Genomic DNA, 21,131 nt, shown 5'->3' with positions numbered 1-21,131 from the left:
AAAGTGGGGACATGGTGAAGGAGGGGGGAGAGAAGGGAGGGGCAGGGCAAGTAGAGGGGTGGAGTGGTAGCAAGGGTGGGGGGAGGGGGGGATGGGGGATATGGGGGAGGGCGACAGGTGTGGGCGGGGCAAGTAGGGGGAGGGCGATGGGGGGGAGGGCGACAAGGGTGGGGGGGTTTGGAGGGGTTAGGACGGGGGCACGGGGCACGATGAAATCCTAAACGTAATTATGAAGGCACTATCGCATTGTTGTGTATTCTCCATTTCTATGGCTGTAGTAACTGATCATTTTAATGTAAGTTTTGAATTTTATCAAATCCTGAAGAAATGTCACTGTTGCGCAGAAGGGAAAAGTGTTCGGGATGTCGCCAGGACCCTAGAAAGCCCAAAACCTACCATGACACGAATTTGGGTGTTCTAGAATTCCCAAAACCTGCCACGGCATGAATTTGGCGGTCCTGGCGATGTCCCGGACACTTCTCCCTTCTGCACGACGGTGAAATTCCTTCAGGATTCAACAAAAATGAACTTTTGATACCCATAATTGGTGAAAATGATACTAAATTGGCTAGAAATGTATTAAATTAACACAATTAAAATGATGGAGAAAATATATCATCAATGACTTAAACAAAATACAAAGGAATTCATGACGAGCAAGGATAACTTAAAACAAATAATAAAGACATGTAGTCATGTATCCATTGAAATATCCATTTAAATATATGTTTATATATACAAAAGGCCTCACACGCTATCTTTCTTCTTGGCTAGTTCAAGTACATTGAGAATAGGGGTCTTTGAATCCCCTAGTGGATTCCTAGATATAAATCTAGCCACAACAGCACTAACATCCTCCTCTCCTGCTGCCAAAGACATAGATGTTGCCTGTCAATGAGAGTGCTCTCAACGGAAGCAAGAATGGAAGAGGGAGAGAGAGAGAGATAGAGAGCCACACAAGTTTTGGTGGGTGCAGAACCACCCTAATCTTCTTTTTCATTCATTTATATATGTGTTTGAGTATTGTACATAACCGGGGTTAAGGCACAGTGACCTTTAACCCCCACAACCTCCCACTTAAAGGATAATGTGCCTTTAAGAGAGAACAACTAGTGAGCATACTATCCAATGCCCATCAATACACGACAATACTCAAACCGCTGACTAGGTAGACTCTTCGTCAGCATATCTGCAGGGTTATCATCTGTATGAACCTTGACAAGCTCTATGCGCTTGTCCTCAAGTACCTCCCTGATGAAATGGTACCTGACCTCAATGTGTTTGGTCTTTGCATGAAAGACCGGATTCCGTGCTAGCTGAATAGCACTCATGGAATCACTATGCAATGTCGGTACACCTGTATGAATCCCCAAATCTCCCACTAGCCGATCAAGCCATATAGCCTCCTTGCAACCCTCTGTGGCTGCAACATACTCAGCCTCTGTGGTAGACAAAGCAACGCACTTCTGTGTGCGAGACATCCACGACACTGCACCACCTGTAAAGGTGAACACATAACCAGAAGTGGTGGATCTCCTACTATCCACATGCCCCCTGCATAGTCTGAATCTGTGTACCCAAGTACACGCATGTCTCCTTTACCAAAGCAGATGCACATCTCCTTGGTACCCTTCATGTACCTCATGATGCACTTAGCTGCCTCCCAATGCCTCTTTCCTGGATTAGCCATATACCGGCTAACAACTCCCACTGCAAATGCAATGTCTGGTCTAGTAGCTATCATAGCATACATAAGACTTCCAACTACTGATGCATAAGGAACCTTGGCCATCATGGCCCTCTCCTCATCTGATTTGGGACTATCTGTATCACTCAGTTTCACATATGGAGGCAATGGAGTACTCACTGCCTTCCCCCCCTCCATATTGAAACGTTGCAATACTTTTGTAACATACTCTTTTTGTGAAAGCCAAAGGAGTTTCCTACTCCGATCACGCGTGATGCGCATACCAAGAATATGACCTGCAAGTCCCAAATCCTTCATATCAAAGGCCTCATGCAACTTGGCCTTTAAAGCATCTAGCTCATAAGTATTCTTGCTAGCCAATAGCATATCATCCACATATAGTGCCAGGATTATGAGGCTATTATCCTTAGCCCTTTTAGTGTAGAGGCAGTGATCAATTTCACTCCTTCTAAAACCCTGGGACCGAATGAAAGCATCAAACTTCTGATACCATTCTCTAGGTGCTTGCTTAAGACCAGAGAGACTCTTCTTCAGCTTGCAAACTAAATGCTCTTTGCCCTTTTCTTCAAAGCCTTCCAGCTACACCATGTAAATTTCCTCATGCAAATCCCCATGCAAGAAAGCTGTCTTGACATCCATCTGCATAAGCTCCATATCCTCTGCTGCCACTAGTCCAAGCATGCATCTAAGTGTGGTCATCTTCACAACTGGAGAGAATATCTCATCAAAGTCCACACCCTTCTCTTGCTTGAACCCTTTAGCAACCAAACGGGCCTTGTACCTAGGCACATCATCACCTATGACCTTCATTTTGTAGACCCATTTACATGGCAATGCTTTCTTTCCATGTGGCAAAGAAACCAAGTCCCAAGTCTTATTCTTCATAAGTAAACTCATCTCTGATTGCATAGCATACTCCCACTTGCGTTGATCCTCATGCATCATAGCCTCTCTATAGCAAGAAGGCTCCCCGCAATCAGTAAGCATCACATAGTCTACCCCTAGAACAAACCTATCAGGCGGTCTAGACACTCTAGATGATCTTCTCAAGGGCATTTCAGCTTGCTGTCCCACTTGCATATCAGCCACATTTGGCTCATCATTTCCACCAATAGATGATCCATCATCTACCCTTGATTGTATACCTGTGGGAGTACTTGGTGGTACCATTTCTTGCACATTTGGTGCATGGACAGCTTGCTGTCTATCAACATATGCAGGTGGATTCACATCCTGGAAAGTGATTCTCCTCATTTCCACATCCCTCATGGGTGCCTTATGCATCTTCTTCTCATTGAAGACCACATCATGGCTGCATATGATCTTCTTTGCTTCTGGATCCCAGAGACGATAGCCCATCTCTCCACTTTCACCATAACCCAGAAAGATGCATTTCCTAGACTTAGGATCTAGCTTCTTTCGAAGCTCTTTTGGCACATGTGCATATGCCTCACACCCAAATATACGCAAATGAGAGTAAGAGGGCTTCTTGCCACTCCATGCCTCTTCAGGAATACCACCATCCAAACTCTTACTAGGTGATCTATTGATCACATGCACTGCAGTCTTCATTGCCTCAGCCCAAAAACCACCAGAAAGACTTGCATTGGAAAGCATGCATTGCAACCTTTCTTGAATGGTACGGTTCATCTTTTCTGCAACTGGATTTTGCTCTGGAGTACGAGGGGATGTGAGCTCCCTCTTAATCCCATGTGTATCACAAAAATGCTGAAAGTCATGAGAGAGATACTCTCCACCATTGTCAGTCCGTAGGCATTTAAGCGTTCTACCTGACTGATTCTCAACCAAGGCCAGCCATTTCTGAAATACCTGGAACACATCACTCTTCCGAGCTATAGCATAAGCCCACACTTTCCTAGTTGCATCATCAATGAATGTCACATAGTATTCAGCCCCGCCTAATGACCGTGTAGGCATGGGACCACATACGTCTGAATGCACCAAATCAAGCATTTCAAACTCTTTCTTTCCCCTTCTTTTATGGGCTGATTTAGTCTGCTTCCCATAGAGACAATGCTCACAAATTTCAAAATCAGAGAAACTCAAATGCGGTACATAACCCAAACGGCATAAGAGTTTCATCCCATTCTGGCTCATGTGTCCCAACCTGCAATGCCACAAAGAAGTGCTTGGCTGCTCGGTTATTGCAACAACATGGTCAAATACCCCTGATACATGTAAGGGATACAAAGTCCCACACTTGGCACCCCTGGCCAAAAGCATAGAGCCCTTCTGAATTTTCCAACTCTGAAAGCCAAAAGTGGTGTGAAAACCAGCATCATCTAGCTGACCCACTGAAATAAGACTCTTGGTCAGCTTAGGCACATGTCTCACATGTTTCAAAACAAATGCAGACCCATTTGCAAAAGAAAACTTTATGTCACCTGCTCCCACTATGTCACATGCACAGTCATTTCCAAGATGCACACAACCTGTCTTTCCACTGTCATAAGTGGAGAACCATTCCCTATGGGAAGTAACATGGAATGAAGCACCAGAATCCAAAATCCAATCTTGGGAATATGCATCATCTGAAGTGGTAATCAACTCTGCAGATAAACTAGACATGAAGAGAACATCATTGTCACTATCACGTGTGACTGCATTGATCTCCTCGATCTTCACTTTTCCTTTGTCCTCCCTTGGACTCTCTTCCTTTTGTTTTGCACCCCAATTTGCATTCTTTTTCTTATCCTTTTGCTCTCTTTTCAGCTTGTAGCAATCCTTTTTCATATGGCCCTTCTTGCCACAATGGTAACACTCAATGTTCCTTGCCTTGGATTTGCTACGTGACTTCACTCTTTCTTGGGACTTCCCCCTGAACTGTGATCTGCCCCTTTGCACATTTAAGGCTGCATCCTGCTTGTTGCCATCCATAGCTTCCGTCTAATCTCCTCGGCCAACAAGCTACCCACAACATCATCAAATTTCAGTACTCCACTAGGTGCAGAGTTACTGACAGCTGTACGGAAGGTATCCCATGAGGATGGCAATGAACATAAGAGAAATATTGCCTTAGTCTCCGCATCAAAATTCATTTTCTGAGCCTGAAGCTGGCTGAAAATAATATTGAATTCATTCAAGTGAGAAGCAATGGAGACCCCTTCCTTCATCTGTAGCTCAAACAACCTCTTCATGAGGTAAACTTTATTAGAGGCAGTTTCCTTCTCATAAGTGGCACATAGTTTCTTCCACAAATCTTTTGTAGTCTGCTCATTTACTACTGTGAAATAAACTGACTCTGCAAGATGAAGTCTAATAGTAGACTTTGCTAATGCATCCAACTCATTCCAATCATCCTCAGACATATTTGCAGGCTTAGCTTCAATCCCTGCCAAGGGTTTAATCTGCTTCTTTTGAATAAGCACATCCCTTATTTGTTCTTTCCACAAAGAAAAGTTTGTCCCATCAAACTTTTTAATGCTGAAAAACTCCTTTTCAGGCATGGAAGAGGATGCCATGATGCAAATAAAGCAAAATCCCAAATGCTAGTGCCTGCAAGAGAGAATCACACCAAATACCAAGTGCACCCAAATGTGTATGCCACAATAGAGTGAAATATCACCAAAACTCAAAGCTCAAAGCATCAAAAGATGCATCTGACTCATGTGCATATACTATGCATCCATATGAGCAAATCTGGCCCAAAAGGAAATGCCAATAAGTGCCAAATGACTCAAGCATAAACACCGTCCACTGGCATATGCATCAATAATATCTCATCCAAGAGAGCATAACACTATCAGTGCATCACTTGCAATGTGTCAAAGCTGTCCCTCAGCATAAAATAGCATCCATGTGCAAAGCGTCCATAAAAAATAGCATCCCACAAGGCAATTTGGGCCTATCAGCGCATCCAACAAGGACCGCAATGCATCCAAATGGCCTATAAATCATCCACTGCAACCCAATGCATACCACGAATGAGCGTACACTGCTCAAACTGCAACCAGAGTGATCTTCATAAGGTATGCTCAAGAAATCATAGTCCCACAGTAATGAGCGCTACTGAAAATAGAACCTGAGATGCCTCAAAACATGGGCGCCATCGCATAATTGGAATCAGCAAGAAAATCTACAAATATCTCTCTTCTGCCAAAACTCCAAAATCCCAACCGATGAGTGAGAAATGGGAGTCAACACTTATCCACTGCCATGTGGCATAAATCTAAGGTTTCAAAACCTTAGAATGAAAAATGCATAACAGAGAGACGAAATCGAATACACAGAGATCTATAACTCTGAGAATCCTCCACCGAATCGTGCAAGGACTGATATGTAGGGGTTTTTGGGCGTCCGGAACGCAATGGGATAGACGGTTTTGGAAACCGTGGTCTCAATCACTGGGTCCAACACACGGACTGAAAAACGTTTTTGGAAACAGAGCTATCTGTAAACTCCACCGGAGTGCAAATGATGAGCAACATAGAAGTTTTAGGACCTCCTGAGTCCACCGGAACTGACAGATCTGCAAATGGTTGCTCCAAACTTGAGTTCCAACACCCGGGCAAAAAACGCAGGAATTGACACAGTGACTCAGAAATCCACTGAAATGATCCCAGATTCAGGAATGAAGGTGTTTCCAGGCTCCTGAAGTAATGTGGATACCAAAAGCAAGCAATAGTTGCCTCTACAAGTCAATACAGAGTCTCTGTCATCGAACGGAACAAGGAAAAGCTCAAAAAACGACTTTTTCTTTGAAAGCTCTTAACAGGCTCTCAAAACCACTTCGCAAAGCCAAAGTGACTTTTCCAAAGGTTCCTCCAAGGTCTGTGCACACTCGAATGCAAGTAAAGTCACCCACAAAGCTTCCCACAGAGCTTCTCCTTCCTCCCACAGAGCTGCTGAGCTTCAAAGCATTCACGCACGCTCAGCTAGATCACCCGGGCTCTGATACCAGTTGAGAGTGCTCTCAACGGAAGCAAGAATGGAAGAGGGAGAGAGAGAGAGATAGAGAGCCACACAAATTTTGGTGGGTGCAGAACCACCCTAATCTTCTTTTTCATTCATTTATATATGTGTTTGAGTATTGTACATAACCAGGGTTAAGGCACAGTGACCTTTAACCCCCACAGTCAATGCCCTGCCATGAATGCTTGATCCAAAGGCATTGATAGCAGCCAGGCGGTGTACCAAAATGACTTTGTCAGCATTCCAAGTAATGTTGGAGTATCCGATAGCGTGCGACAATGCCTTGCACTTCAGTAGCTCCGAAGGACCTTGAGGAAAAAATTTGCTGTGAAAGACCACAATATGCTCTGCGACTTTGCCAAGGTAATGGGCCAAAGAATGATCTCGCCCAAATGTATTGCGAACATTACTACGCCGAGATGAGAATTCATCAAAAGCTAAACGCATCTTGCAACAATTCAACAAAAATTAGAAGACCAACAAAACAAATTATACTAAAAGAACATCAAAATAAAAAATATTGTTCGAACTTACCACTACAGCATCGTTGGCTTCTATCCCTTCCTCATTTGCAATGTTGATGGAACCAGGTGCTGTGTGATGTTCCATTTGGGAGGTGGATGCTTTCTCTTGACCTATGTTGGAGGTGGAAGCTTTTGCATGAGAGGGTTGTGCATCGTATACGGACATGTCTGCATCTCTCATTGAAACTAGCGTCGTCAAGAGAAAGTCTTCCATTGTCTAGTCTTCGGTACCTAAAACCTCAGGATCTTTGACACTTGTGTCAACATCGAACCCCGATACGACTCCGAGTGCCTCATCCTCTCGTAGTCCAAAAAGAACCTCTATGTCATGGAGGAATAAGTACTCTTCTCCATCGATGATGAGGGGGGACAAGGACCATAATTTTGAGTCTAGGTCAACGGTCTCCGATGCAGATTCTTGCTCTACTGGGGGCTCTTTAAGTAGGCCCAATGCTTGAGCTACTTTCATCTCCTCTGTTGGATCGTCAAGACTCTCTTCCATGTACATGTCCGAGTCTAGTCTAGGGATGACCAGATCAGTAGTTCTACTAGAGGGGGTGCTAGATGATGAGGCTTCTTCCTCTAAATTTCCTTCTTGGAGAAGGAAGATGAATGTCATCTCCCATGAAAGGAATTTGGTGCCTGTATTTCTTGTGATCCCCGCATCTAGGATGTCTTGAACTTCAACTGTCCTAAACCCTTCGTTTGTAAGGTTGTCACAAAAGCGGGCCAAGTGCTTTACAAACTTGGGTTCCTCTACAAATAGATACTTTATGTAATCTATGGGAACCCATCTCCCTTAATATATATATCAAAACCTAAAAATTAAAATTAACATAAAATCCCTAAATTTTTTGAAATACATTTACCATGAACTGAAAGGAGAAAACATTAAAAGAAATAACATTTTAATTTAATTGTCCATCATTTTTTGAAGCAATAACTAGGATTTGACAGATAAAAAATTAAATACTGCACTAGTCAAACACATTGTTAGCAATCTTCAAAGTTGCAGGAGGAATGAAATTGGCACTATGCATGCACTTCTCCACATCGCGGAGCTGATCTTACCACCAGTTAAGATAAAGTAGAAGGACTCTGACATGCTGTCCTCCATGACCAATAGGTGTTCTCGCACATCCCTTAGAGTCCATTGCAATGTGACACACATTCTTGACATCTTCCTCTTCAACATCAATAGACAAACTTACCCCCGTATTGTCTTCATCATTAGAGTCTAGGGGAAGCCACCGGCCATTTGTTTTCTTCCAACGCCTGTATTGAAAAGCTAAATACAACATTTGGCGTGACAAATGGTATCTAATAACCACATTGTCTTTACATGCATGACATCATTAAAACACATCACCCTTTTGGTCACTCGACCTAGTTCCCCAATTAATCTTCAAGAGCATTTTCATCTACACGCTTGTAGGACCACATAGTTTTTGTTCTATGCATATGTATATTCTGAAATAAAGAAGCAAAAATGTGCAGAGGCATAAACCAAGATAACCTTGCCTATTTGGATCCAAATGTAAACTTCATGGCCATGCCCACATCCTTTGCAATCTTGTCCTTATACAATTGCAATGTCCTCGAGTCCACATTGCTGCAATCCATGTCTTGAAGTTGTGGTGGTGCAATGGTTTGCAGACGGCCATAGCTTGATGATGTTATTGGAGTGATGTATGTTGCATTATACCAATACACATTCTTCATTTGCAAGGAGGCCTTCTCCTCCCCGGCATGCATTTGCTTACCTAAATCCTCGTGAATCGCAATGAACTTGCATATGAATGATTCACCACTCCTCGAAGTCCAAAGGGAAAACATTTACCACCATGATTAAGAGCTCTTAGAAACCAAACACAAAATTTCCAAATGGACTCATTACACTTACAGGTGAAAAAGGTACATAGATAGAAAGGCTCACAATGTGATGGTATCCTAGATTGATTGAATGATGGAGGAAACGACATATCTTTTCCCATGTAAACATGTTGCACTTTTGCGAGCCATCCTTTCTTCCCAAACTTGAACCTCAAGATGTGCCCCTTCCACTCATGCAAGATGTTACCTCTCTTGCTCTTGGGAAGCTTATGTGGACCTTTGGCCAATCCTTTCATCACTATCCAGCCATTTAAGCTGTAGGTGCAAGGGATCCACTCATCCAATGCATTTTTGATGTTGTGGAAGACACAAGAGGTCACAACATTGCGTGGTCTTGTAGCCTTTCTCCTCACCATGCTTGCAGAGGTTGCAATAGCAACAATGGGACTCCTACATAGGGCAATGCGGCTCCAACAGAGGCATAAAAGAGGGAGAAGGAGAGGAATAGAGCAGCAGCACAGAGGCATAGGAGAGGGAGAAGAAGAGGGACAGAGCAGCTCCAACAGAGGCAAAAAGAGGGAGAAGGAGAGGGACAAAGCAGAAGCAATAGAGGCACATGAGAGGGAGAAGGAGAGGGATAGAGCAGCTCCAATAGAGGCACAGGAGAGGGAGAGGGGAGAGAGAGAGAGAGAGAGAGAGAGAGAGAGAGAGCAGCTGTAGCAAGTAGGCCAGAGCAGGAGGGAGCAGAGAAAGAGGGGGAAGAGGGAAAATGCATGGGATTTGGTTCAAATGGAGTGATTTGGCAGGCTGGACCAGAACAGTGGGGGGCAGAGGCCCTAGAAAGAGGGAGGAGAGAAGCAAAATTTGCCAGAAGGCCCCTACCATCCCATTGAAGGCAGTTTTGGGCTCATGTGGGGGGGGTGCACCTGGTAGAAGGGTCAAACATGGGTTAAGAGGGGGTGGGGATGGTTTGGGTGGTCCCTAGTGTAAGGGGAGCAACCAATAGGGTCTCTCTACAGGCCTGCCCACCCTCCACCTCAATATGCCATTGCCCCACACCTTCTAGCACTCTCATTGTTAGTACACCTCAAATCACTCTCTAATCCCTTGAAATTAGGAAACACTAATTAGAGGCCCTTTTGAGACCCCAATTCTCCCCTAATGCCAAATGAAATGAGGGAAGACAACCACGTTGCTCTAAAAATGGAGGAGATTTGAAAATGTCAATGTTGAAGCTAGCTCCTTGTCCACCATGTCTTCGTCATTTCTCACTTCTTTGAGCCTATCTCGGAGCTCCTTCATGCACTTCTCTACTTCTCTTCTATGCCTTTCCATGTCGACCAATTTTGTGGCAGCCTTAGCTTGCTCTTGTGCCTACAAGGCCCTCGCTTGTGTTTCCTCTACCTTGGCTTCTGCACCTTCCTTGAGACTTTTCTCAAGTTGCGCTGCCTTTGCTACATCAGTGGATTTCTCTTGTAGAAAAGTCACCTTCTGAGACATCTGCTTCTCGTATTGCTCAAAAATCCCTTTGAGGGTGGATGCCATCAGGTGTATTGCAACTCCAATAGACTCAGATGACAATTGGGATTTGCCATCCACGCAATTCTTCAGGTTGGTTAACACGCTCTTGGAGATCGCCCTCGAGAAAGATACATCACATCCTTTCAGTTGCTCTACTGCTACTTGAACTTGCCAGAACTTGCAGGTTTCTCTCATATCAGGAAAGAAGTGTTGTTGTTTTCTTCAGTACATCTTGGAGGTCTGTTGACAAGCTTGAAATCTTGGCTCTACCATCTTTACTGATCTGAGTGTTGGGTTATGTGTCTCTTCCACTGCTTCTCGAAAAAGTGTGCTTGCGTACTGCCTCCAAAAATTCCTAGAGACTTTTCAATCATGCTTTCATTGATGGTAATCTTGTGACCTTGATAGACTAGTTGCCCCTCCTTCACGTTCACCTCCTGCACCATCCTGGTGAAGTTTTGGAGAGCATCCAAATTGGGCTTTTGAATAGCGAGAGAGGAGCTACCATATGTCATGATTTCAAGATGAGGGGAGGAGGGGCTCTGGCACTGTGTTGCAGAGGGGGAGGAAAGATTATGTGAGGAGCTCTCGGACTGTCAAGGTCCATTACGAGTGGGGATAGAAGTTGCAGGAAGAGTGCGAGGAAGAAAGAAATGGTCAAGAGGGATAGAAGATGAAGTAGTGAAGGAAATGGAATAGTGGAGGCTTGAGATTGCAAGGCAGAATGAAATGTTCAAGAGGGATATAAGAGGAAATGGTTAAGGAAATGGAATAGTCGACTAGACTATCAAGGTGAGAGCCACCACGGTGGTTGTAGCCTGACTACTGTCAAGATGAGAGCCACCGCGGTGGTTGGCCCAAATTTTGATTAATTCAAGGCGGTAGTACTGACTTGCATGGTAATGAATGATTAGAGGTGGTGGCATCTAAGATTCCCAGCCACGTCTGTGGTGGTAGCTAAGATCCATTGGGATGTCAGTTAATTACCAGCCACTGCAGTGGCATGCAATTACTCAGCTTCCAGTTACCACCACCGGGCTTGCATGCATGATTACTATAAGTGCAGTAAATTATGGTAATCATGAGGGATTAGAGGTGATTAGGCTTCATGATTTACTTTTGTGGGGAATTACTGCCAATGGTGGTGGCTTTCATCAGCCATGGCTACAATTCCACTCTGCCACTACTCACTGCGCTTTAGCATGCATGATCACTATGAGTGCAATAAAAATCACCAGTCATGCCACCGCTCACCCACCACTGTGCTTTAGCATGCATGATGACTACGAGTGCAATAATTTTATTACCAGTCACCACACTCGCATGCTCAATACTAGAGAACTAGAGTGCATGGTAATGAGTGATTCAACATGGTAATGAGCATTATTGCCCGATGGTGGTGGCTCTCATCAACCATGTCTATCGTGGCTAAGTTAATTACCAGCCACTGGAGTGGCACCACATGGCATCTTCTTCATGATTACCAGCCCTTGCCCCTAAAGGGGACCCCTCAAGGGCCACATGGTCAATTGCATTTTGCTTGGTTGCACAATAGAATACATTTTCCTTGCTACACAAATTTATAACTCCAAGAACCAGTGCGGTGGCTTTCATAGATCTCCTCTCATAATACGTAAAAATAGGTAACGGAGCTATAACTCCAAGAACCAACACAGTGGTCTCTCCAAAACAACCTTGAATTTTGGGCGATGTCAGGTGGTCATGCCAGAGACTGTGCTAAGGCGATGCTCAGAATGATAGATTGCATCTCATTATTACGCCAAAAACCAATGCGGTGGTCTCTCTAAGCCAACCTATGATTTGCATGAGCTACGAGCAAAGAAGTGGCAAAAGGTTGCATGATGACACATGGTCAGCTGCGCTGCGACGGTGTTCAAAATGATAGATTGCGTTTAATTATTATGGCAAGAACTAGCATGGTGGTCTCTCCAAGCCAACCTTTAATTTTAATGATCTACATGGGTGCATGCCTAGTGACAGGTGGCAAAGCTGCAGCAAAAGGCTGCGCGATAATAACTGATTAGGCGGCATAGGCCAGAGACTGCGCTACGCGAAGCAGTGCAAAGATGCCATGTGTCAAGCTATGCGATGTTTTGAACAAATAGATTGCGTCTCATTATTCCGCCAGTGCGCCTTCATGACGTCAAGAAAATTTACTGTGAGAGTGCAGGTCTTTGCAAAATTCAAATATTCACTCAGAAGCGCATCACATCGCGGCCCCAAAATGGCCCCGAAAATAGTTTCGCGATTGGCTACACCCAAGCTGACGTTGACCCGTAGCAAGACTAGTTCAATTTTCATTTTTCTATATTAAAAGATTTGATTACTTTACTTTGTCAACATCATTTTGGGAGCCTAGAGCAAATTTTGCCTTCAAGGTCATTTAAGAAAAGCAAAATTGTATTGTAACTTTATGAACATACAATATATTATTCATGGGAATTCCATGAACATGTACTTATTTAATTTTGGACTAGTGTGCTATCCAAAATCAAAAAGAAAAGTCCAAAAAAAGATTGGTCATAATTTTTAAACATGGATAAAGAAGAAAAAGAAGATTGCAACTAACATAAATCTCTCTTAAAAAACACACAAATACATCAAGTTTTTTAACCACATATCTCTTCTCATTCTCTTCTCCCAAAAAATGTAAGGTATCAATAAACACCTTACCATGTTTGATTTACTTGGTTTTTCAATGTATAGAACCGTGCAACAATTATGTACCTTTCACCTTCCATCATTTTCATGGGTATGTCAGATCACTCTTTTATAAAAAGGAAAAGCCCTCAAAATTTGAAGCTCTATGCAATGATAGCCATATTATGGCCATATTTGTTTTTTAATTGGGTATTTGATCAAAAACCATGAAATTCCTAAGTAACCAAAGCTTTCAAATAGGGATTATTGCTTTTGGCTATAGTTGGAAATATTTTAGTTCTCCTAGACCTGGAGTGGTATGACAAACATGTCTCTTGAATTCTGTTCTCCTCACCGTGCTTGTGCATGTTTAATTTTACTTAAGATGCTAGTCTCCCCGAAAATGGTGCCAAAATGCTACCAATTCTCTACATCATTTGAAAGGGACCGAGGCTTTTGCCACCTAGAGATATAATGGGTGTTGTTGTTCTTGTATATATGTAGCTTAGGACCTTGGTTCATGCTCCAATAGCAGATATAGGCTACAAGTGTGAAAAGTAGAGGTTGTGCATGCTTGTATGAATTATTCATTTGTAAGCATGGATGGGGGAATGAAGATTTTAATCTTCATTTGGACTTTGTAGGGTAAGATGGGGCTCAAGGATAGAAGGATGTTCTAGGGTTCAAAAGGAGGTTCCAAAGTTAGAACGAGGATTTAGGATTTAGAATAGAGTACATAGTAGAGAACTTGTCTCCCTCATAGATGTTGGGGGATAAAGGGTTGAGAAACTAATCTAGAAGCATAAGGGTTTAGTGAAAATGTAGGGGTGGGAGAGAAAGAGGAGAGGGGTATGTGGGAGAGAAAGATGGAGGAGGAGAGGGGAGAGGAGGATTTGCAAGGTGGAGAAGGTGTTAGTGGGAGACAAAGGTAGGACATGCCATTGGATGTTGGTATAATCTTGTTTACATTAATAGAGCTTGATGTCCATTCTTAAACCATGAAGTAGGTGATGGAATGAAAATTGTCATGCTTGCTAAGCTATCTAGATCTAGCTTAGGGAAAGAACAGAAGGGTTTGTTGAAATGCTTTTTATTCACAAACATGTTATAGGTTATTGTGAGGATGAAGCACAGTCCTAGAATTAGGATTATTTCAATTGTTAGGCTAGAGTTGGATTCGTGTGTGTGTGTGTGTGTGTGTGTGTGTGTGTGAGATGGCAATCATCAAAGACATACACAAAATGGTGCATTTGGCACAAATATCAGGCACAAATCTGATATGTTTAATTGCAACCTGGTTCTCTAGTTGATTAGTAGAACTTTAAAGATCCATTTGAAGCCCAATTTAAAAGAACATAATTGTACAAGGCCTATTCTCGGGATGGCATACTCTATAGTAGGGATTTGCTAAAGTGTGGAGGATTATTCCCACAAAGCTTAAGAATTCTTTCAATTAGGGAATTTTTTAAATAACTTTTGAGGTAGCCATAGTTACTAAACCTTCAGTAGATCTTCGAAGAGACAAATAAGAATGTTTATGAAGAGATAGAATCCGTAGACACAAGGGAAAGCCATTTTGCTAATGTTGGTGGGGCTAAATAGAGATACTGCAATTCGAGAATGCAAGTAGGAAAACAACCTAGCCAGATTGGGGCTTCTACACTAGCTATAACACCGATGCCACTTCCTATCATAAGTCTTCTAGTTTAGCACCCTCATTAGACATGACCCATTCCACCTTATGATAAAATGAGGTGATGGATATGATCAATAGCTTCCATCAGAATGTAGATGAAACATGTAAATCTCTAATGTGAATGTATAAAAAATGGCTCACAATACAATAGACCAAATTAGGCCTAACATTCCAAATGAGGGTGTCATTTGCCAATCCTATAAAGTAGATGGGCAGTCCTCTTATGATGCCTCGATGTTATCTACGATTATTGCACAAAGTTGGATCACAATGAAGACACTTGGAGGAAGGAGCTTTATGATGTAGCTAAGAGTGATCTAGGATTGAATAATCCTTGAATGAAACCACTTAAAATAGCATTAAAATTGCATGTAGTATCTAAAGGAAAGGTATTCAAAGGAGCATATGCATCAAATTCAAAGATGGTAAACTTTGTGGGGTGTAAACCATCATATCAACCTACAACTAATAGATGTATATCATGATGAGATCCAAATCTAAAAGAACAAATGATAGAGAGGTTTCATTTGATGAAGATATGATAGAAATATTAAATGTAGTTATCAAAGAACTTTTTGACAAAAAACATGACAGACCGTAGTTGAATGAGAATCCCCATTTTAATTTATATCAATAGCAAAGGAAGAAAAGTCCAGGAGGTCTACATATAGGACGAAACCAAAGAACAAGGGTAGTCATTTTGTTTATGTAAGGAAACCTCTGGCCAACTTCAAGCCATAGGAGATCACCCAAGACTTCGTCAAACGACCAATATCAATGTCGATGTTTAAAACTATGATGCTATCTACGACATTTCTGAGGATGTTGGATATATTGAGGATGCCAATCTAAGACACTTGTTGGACAGTGAGGCTGTTGTTTAGAGAAATGAAGCAAAGTGTTGATCAATCCCTATCATCAAAGGTCACTACAACTCTCTCGATGAGTGTGGGGCAAAGTCACCCCTAGATTTGCATTGAAATCACAAGCCAAACCATAGGAGATCGTTAGCCCTATGTCAACAAGGACTCAATAAACTATGTCAACGGTGTGTGCAGAGTAGTGGAAAACCCCCGCTTGTACTCACATTTGCCCAGTAGAAACTCCCTCATCCTCCCACCTCACTGACTCCTCATCCTCTAGTCGCTTGGTGGCGTTAAGGTCTGCCTATTCTCTTTGTCACGATCTAAATGGTGGCCGTTTCCTTTGGCGTATCTACCTAGTGCTCTTTTGCATGATTCACATACCACTCAGTGTGGGTACCCTGTTGTCTCTCTTGTTATGCCTGTGGTTGTGGAGCACTCTTTTGGTCACACCTTCCTAGCAAAAGGCATCGCGACCTGAGAACAATAGCTTGCCTAGCGTGGTCTTTGTCCAGCCTACTCTAGAGGTTGTCTTGTTTGTCTGGGTATCTGGTAGACTATACATGCCTTGCTTATGGTTCTGATGGGGGGTGGCCTTCATTTGTTCCTCGCCGCTTTAACTTGGTATTATGGGTTTGTCCCGTCTCCCACTACGCGATCTCATGCTTGCTCTCCTCAGATGAGATGCACTGAAGGCCTTTGGGACATCTCCGTTTGGTCGACTCATTTGGTTGAGGTGGTCATAGGCTTTGCATTCTTCTGCTCTGGATTGTCATCCCGCAGTGCTCTCAGCCTTTAGGTGCATCTATCTTCATCGGTTATCGGCCTCATCAGGCAAAAACTTAAGGAGGAGTTACGTAGATCTGGTTTGGCTGGTTCGTCATTCATCTTATTCACGGCGTAGCCTACCTAATGTTCCAATGCGATTGCTACTTGCTAAAGTGGCGTTAGCGCACGTATATAATTAGCGCCGACAGGATAGTCCATTCTATTTTCTCCTTTGGGCGAGTTCTGAGCATCGAATGGTGCTCGTTCCTTCCTTTGCTTTTAAGTGTTTCTATTCAGCCAAGGATTGTAAAGCTGATCGCCATTGAAGTGTTCGTCTCGGTTTCTTCTACAAAGTGTCATCATCTCTACTGGTTTGCGCGTTGGTCGGATCTCATTGTGTGGGTCTCGACTTAGGTTGTTGTTATCTTCTTTTCTTCTGGCTAGTCGAGTTTCATTCTGTTCTTACCAATCCATTTTGGTTCATGGAGATGTGGAAGTTATCAAGAGTCTGGATTTGTTTTTCATTCGTCTAGTGCAGCCAAAGGTGCTGCTCTTAGTGCATGATTTTCCTAACTTCTTTGACGATAGTCTTCCAGCTCTATCCATTTTGATGGCCCTTAGGTTGGTGCTTGGTACTTCTATCCCAAGAAGTTTTCTTCATTTTCTTGTACTAAAGCGGCGGTCATGTGATTCTTGTAGTACTTTTTTTATGTTTTCAATGGGATGGTCAATTTCTCAAGTCTGTCCATTACTTTTATTTCTTGAAGCTCATTTGTTGGTGTGCTATTTTATGGGCATGCGACTAAATGAGCATCTGTGCTTCACCTTCATGCTCAAGTGTTGTCTAGATCTTGTTTTCTCTCAGTGGCTTGCTTTTCTTTGTTCTTGTACCAGTCTTTGTGTCGATTAGATTTCTCTAGTCCGGTGAGGATTTGATCGTCTCATTAATACAAGACCTTATACAGCTTTGAGCACTAATCTGTCTTCACGTTATAGTTGACTTACTCGATGAGCTCTCGGTTCTATATGGCTCCCACGATGGTATGATCGTTTGTTCATCACCCCTGAGCTCCTAATTATCTTCTTCTAGGTGGTTCTTCTTATTGGTTAGTGTGCTTTGTTGCATTTCGGTTGGTTTCCTCTCGATGGTCCCTTTGTTTGGAAGTCTAGTATCTTCTCCTTTTGATTGAGTGATGGATTGAGGCTCGACGGGTTAGCCTGGTAAGTCTTATTCCTTTTAGTTTTCATTTCAGTCTCCTTTCTTTTATGAGGTTGATCTTTCTCACTTCTTTTTTTATTATTGAGAGAGAGAGAGAGAGAGAGAGAGAGATGGATATGTAGGTAAGTATGGCAATTATGTTCTGTCAGTTAAGTTGATGGAATGACAGTTCATTCGACTATTCTACATCTGCATGGTTAATGCTCTGCACAATAGCCACCTCATATGAACACTTGTTTGATTAATGTGCTTGGTTTTTTTAAGTTGTGGGTTGATCCAAAGCTAATGGTTAAGAGGAGGCTTAAAGGAGTACAAGAGAGTACGTCTAAATTTAAATTAGTAATCATTTGCAAATAAGATTTTCATAAAGGGAGGGTTAATGCATGGTCAATTTGGTCATCTTTTTCATGTGGAAATTATCTCTGCATGATTCCTCAACTCTTAGCTACCATGATAGAACAGTTGCATAAGGATTGATTGTTTGCATATCAGTTTTGAAACATAGTAAGGACATCGTGTTGCTTCACGAAATCTAAATTGCTCAGATACTTGTGTTGCTTTCGCTCGTTCAAACTTCTATTCACGCTTGCGTCTTGTATAACCATGTATCTAGTGGAGGTCCAGCATGTAAAGTTGAAGCTCACCTCTTCCTTTCTCAATTCTCATAGCTAAGCACAACAACACTGACAGATGAGCTAACAAACGTCCGTTATTCTTAATGTTGGTCATTGGATCTTTTCTTTTCACCTATGGATGGGCATTGGGCAGTCCAAAATGGAGCGTAAAATTTGGCCCTAGAGGAAGAAACTCGAAAAACCAATGTTTGCTGCTAGCTCAGCTTCAATTGTAAATTGCATCGTTCCCACAAAGGATTTTGATGATGACATCTCATGTTTGGTCTTCAAGCTTCCTTCCCTCTAGCTTATTCTGCTTCAAGAGGCTCTTTACGCTCACTGGCCATCTAGTCTCTCAGCTTCTCCCCTGTCATATAGCGACTGGGTTTGTGGTTTCTTCAAAGGAGATTATATGACAAGACCTCTAGCTCTCGGCCGAACCCAACTTATCAAGTGTTTTCTGTTGAGACCTTTAAGTTTCACGTAAAACGTATGTATTTGTTTTATGCTTATAAATATGATTGGTTTAGTAAGTATTTTTATGAGTATATATATATATATATATAGTTTGATAACTAGAGAGAAATTTTCTCTCATCACTTAAACTACTTTAAGCCTCAGAAAAGTATGAATTTATATATATTTACTTTTAATTTCTTCTTTAGAGATTCTTTTGTTAGATGTGTGTGTGTGTGTGTGTGTGTGTGTGTGCATGCGACTATTCGATATCGATGTAGTATCATATTTGGCCTTTCAGCACAATGCGTCGATTGCTTGATTTGTCGTGTAATATTTGAGTTGTCTTTTGGGCCATGCATTTGTATGGTTCTTATCTCTCTGCACTGGGTCGTACCTCTCAAATATAAGTGTAGTTAGATAAGTAAGTCTACATTTCGACACTTGGTCATAATACTCAACTTTCGATGTTGCTATAAGGACTCCTTCCTCTTGCTTTGAAACTAGCTGGACACTTGATCATACCATTTGGTTGCATGTGTTGCTCACTAATCTTATAAGGGCAATATGATTCAACACTTGATCATTTATTCGGCTTGTGGTGTTGTTTTCTCAGGTACATGTTTTGCAAAATAACTAGACTTCGACACTTGGTCGTTCATTTATCTTTTGGTGTCGTTGTACCTTACATCATAGAATAATTATTTAGCCTTCAACACATGGTCATTTACTTGGCTTGCAGTGTCATTGTAGCTTGTCATAAAATATAATAGTCTAATCTTCAATACTTGGTCATTTACTCGACTTAGCTATTTGTTCGACTTTCAGTGTCATTGTAGCTTGGATATGAAATGGTTGTATTATAGTGTGAGTGGAGTGAACGTTAACCCATCCACACACACATGGAACATCAGGTTAATATAAGCACAAGAGTTCATTAACTGGTATTAACTAGGTATTAACTATCATGAAAGAAAATTTCCAACAAGATCTTTACAATACTTAATGATGCAAGGCATAGAAAATATAAGTGTGTCAACAATGTAGACCAAATGGGATAGAAAAATCTCACTGTTTATACTATTGTATCAAGGAACATTAAGGGATTCTAAATTCTAAGTCATACCATTAAATATGTGGTAATCAAAGGAGAAGATATACATGATATATTATAATTATTTCTTAATTACTAGTAGAAGTCGGGGATGAAATAATGAATTTGTGGTCCTCATTCTGTCCATGAGTCATGGGTACTCTGCCTTGGGTAGTTTCCCAAAAATGATTGTAAGAATCTCACGAGTGTCTGTCTCCTTGAGTCAATAAGGTTCACAGCCTTGGATAGTTCTCCTAAAATGATGTATTGCTTTATTGAGAGATTCATGCTTTAGTGAGATAGAGATTTCTTTGTAGGTTGACTTTTTTGTAGGGAGATTCTCTTATCTTCCTCTTGAGGAAGAAAGAGATGCCGGATTTTAGCAGTGAGAGCATGAGTTTGTGTAGGGATGTCTTCTTCTTCTTCACTAGTGGCAGCTGCAACTAAGTAAGTATGGTCCTTAGATTATTGCTTGGCAAGCTTCTGAAAACAACGATTCTCTGTGTGGCCAAGCTTCTTACAATACATACACTTAAGAGACTAGAATTTGTTTTCACCCTTAGAATATAATGCCATTTCCTCATGGACATGGTCATCCTTGTGTCTTCTATCATGATCAATGAGCTTCACAACAATCTCCTCTATCTCTTCCAAGCTCAATGATTCTTTAGTTTTCATAGTTCTCCACTCTCTCTCTCTCTCTCTCTCTCTCTCTATCGATCAGTAGAATGTTAACATAGTATCAAAGCTAGTGTAGCTTATTCTTTTGAGAGTTAGAGTGTTGGTTTCTTCATGAAGTAATTCCAAGAGTGGTTGAGGTTACCACGTGGAGGTCGTCAATCTGGATGCGAGTGTGTTTCCTTCATGTAGAGGTTTTTTATTTTGAGCTTTGAGCAGGCTTAAAAGAGGAGCTGAAAGAAGACTCCCAAATAGCTAATTGCAGAAAAGAAAAAAGAAAAAGAGCTAGCTTGAGAAAAGTTTATAGCTCTAGCGACTACAGCAAAGGCAAGTTATGAATGATAGTAGCTCGAATGGCAGCCATCACCTGATAAAAGCGTTTGAAGGCAACGATGAATGATGACGTGTGTGCAACCGAGCTGAATACAAGCTACAAGCAAAGTAGCTCGGACTACCTAAAGGATGTGCAAAAGGAGATCGGAGCTTGAGTAGCCATGTATGGATCTGAAGGAGCTCCAAGCAAGGAAGCTTGGAGGAGAAAATAAAGGAAGTAGATGGATTGAAG

This window comes from Dipteris shenzhenensis, chromosome 13, assembly GCF_047967505.1.
Source record: "Dipteris shenzhenensis isolate YYH24624 ecotype China chromosome 13, Dip_SZ_1.0, whole genome shotgun sequence".
Lineage (NCBI taxonomy): Eukaryota > Viridiplantae > Streptophyta > Polypodiopsida > Gleicheniales > Dipteridaceae > Dipteris > Dipteris shenzhenensis.
The sequence above is the reverse complement of the archived record's forward strand: the minus strand, read 5'-3'. Positions refer to the sequence as shown.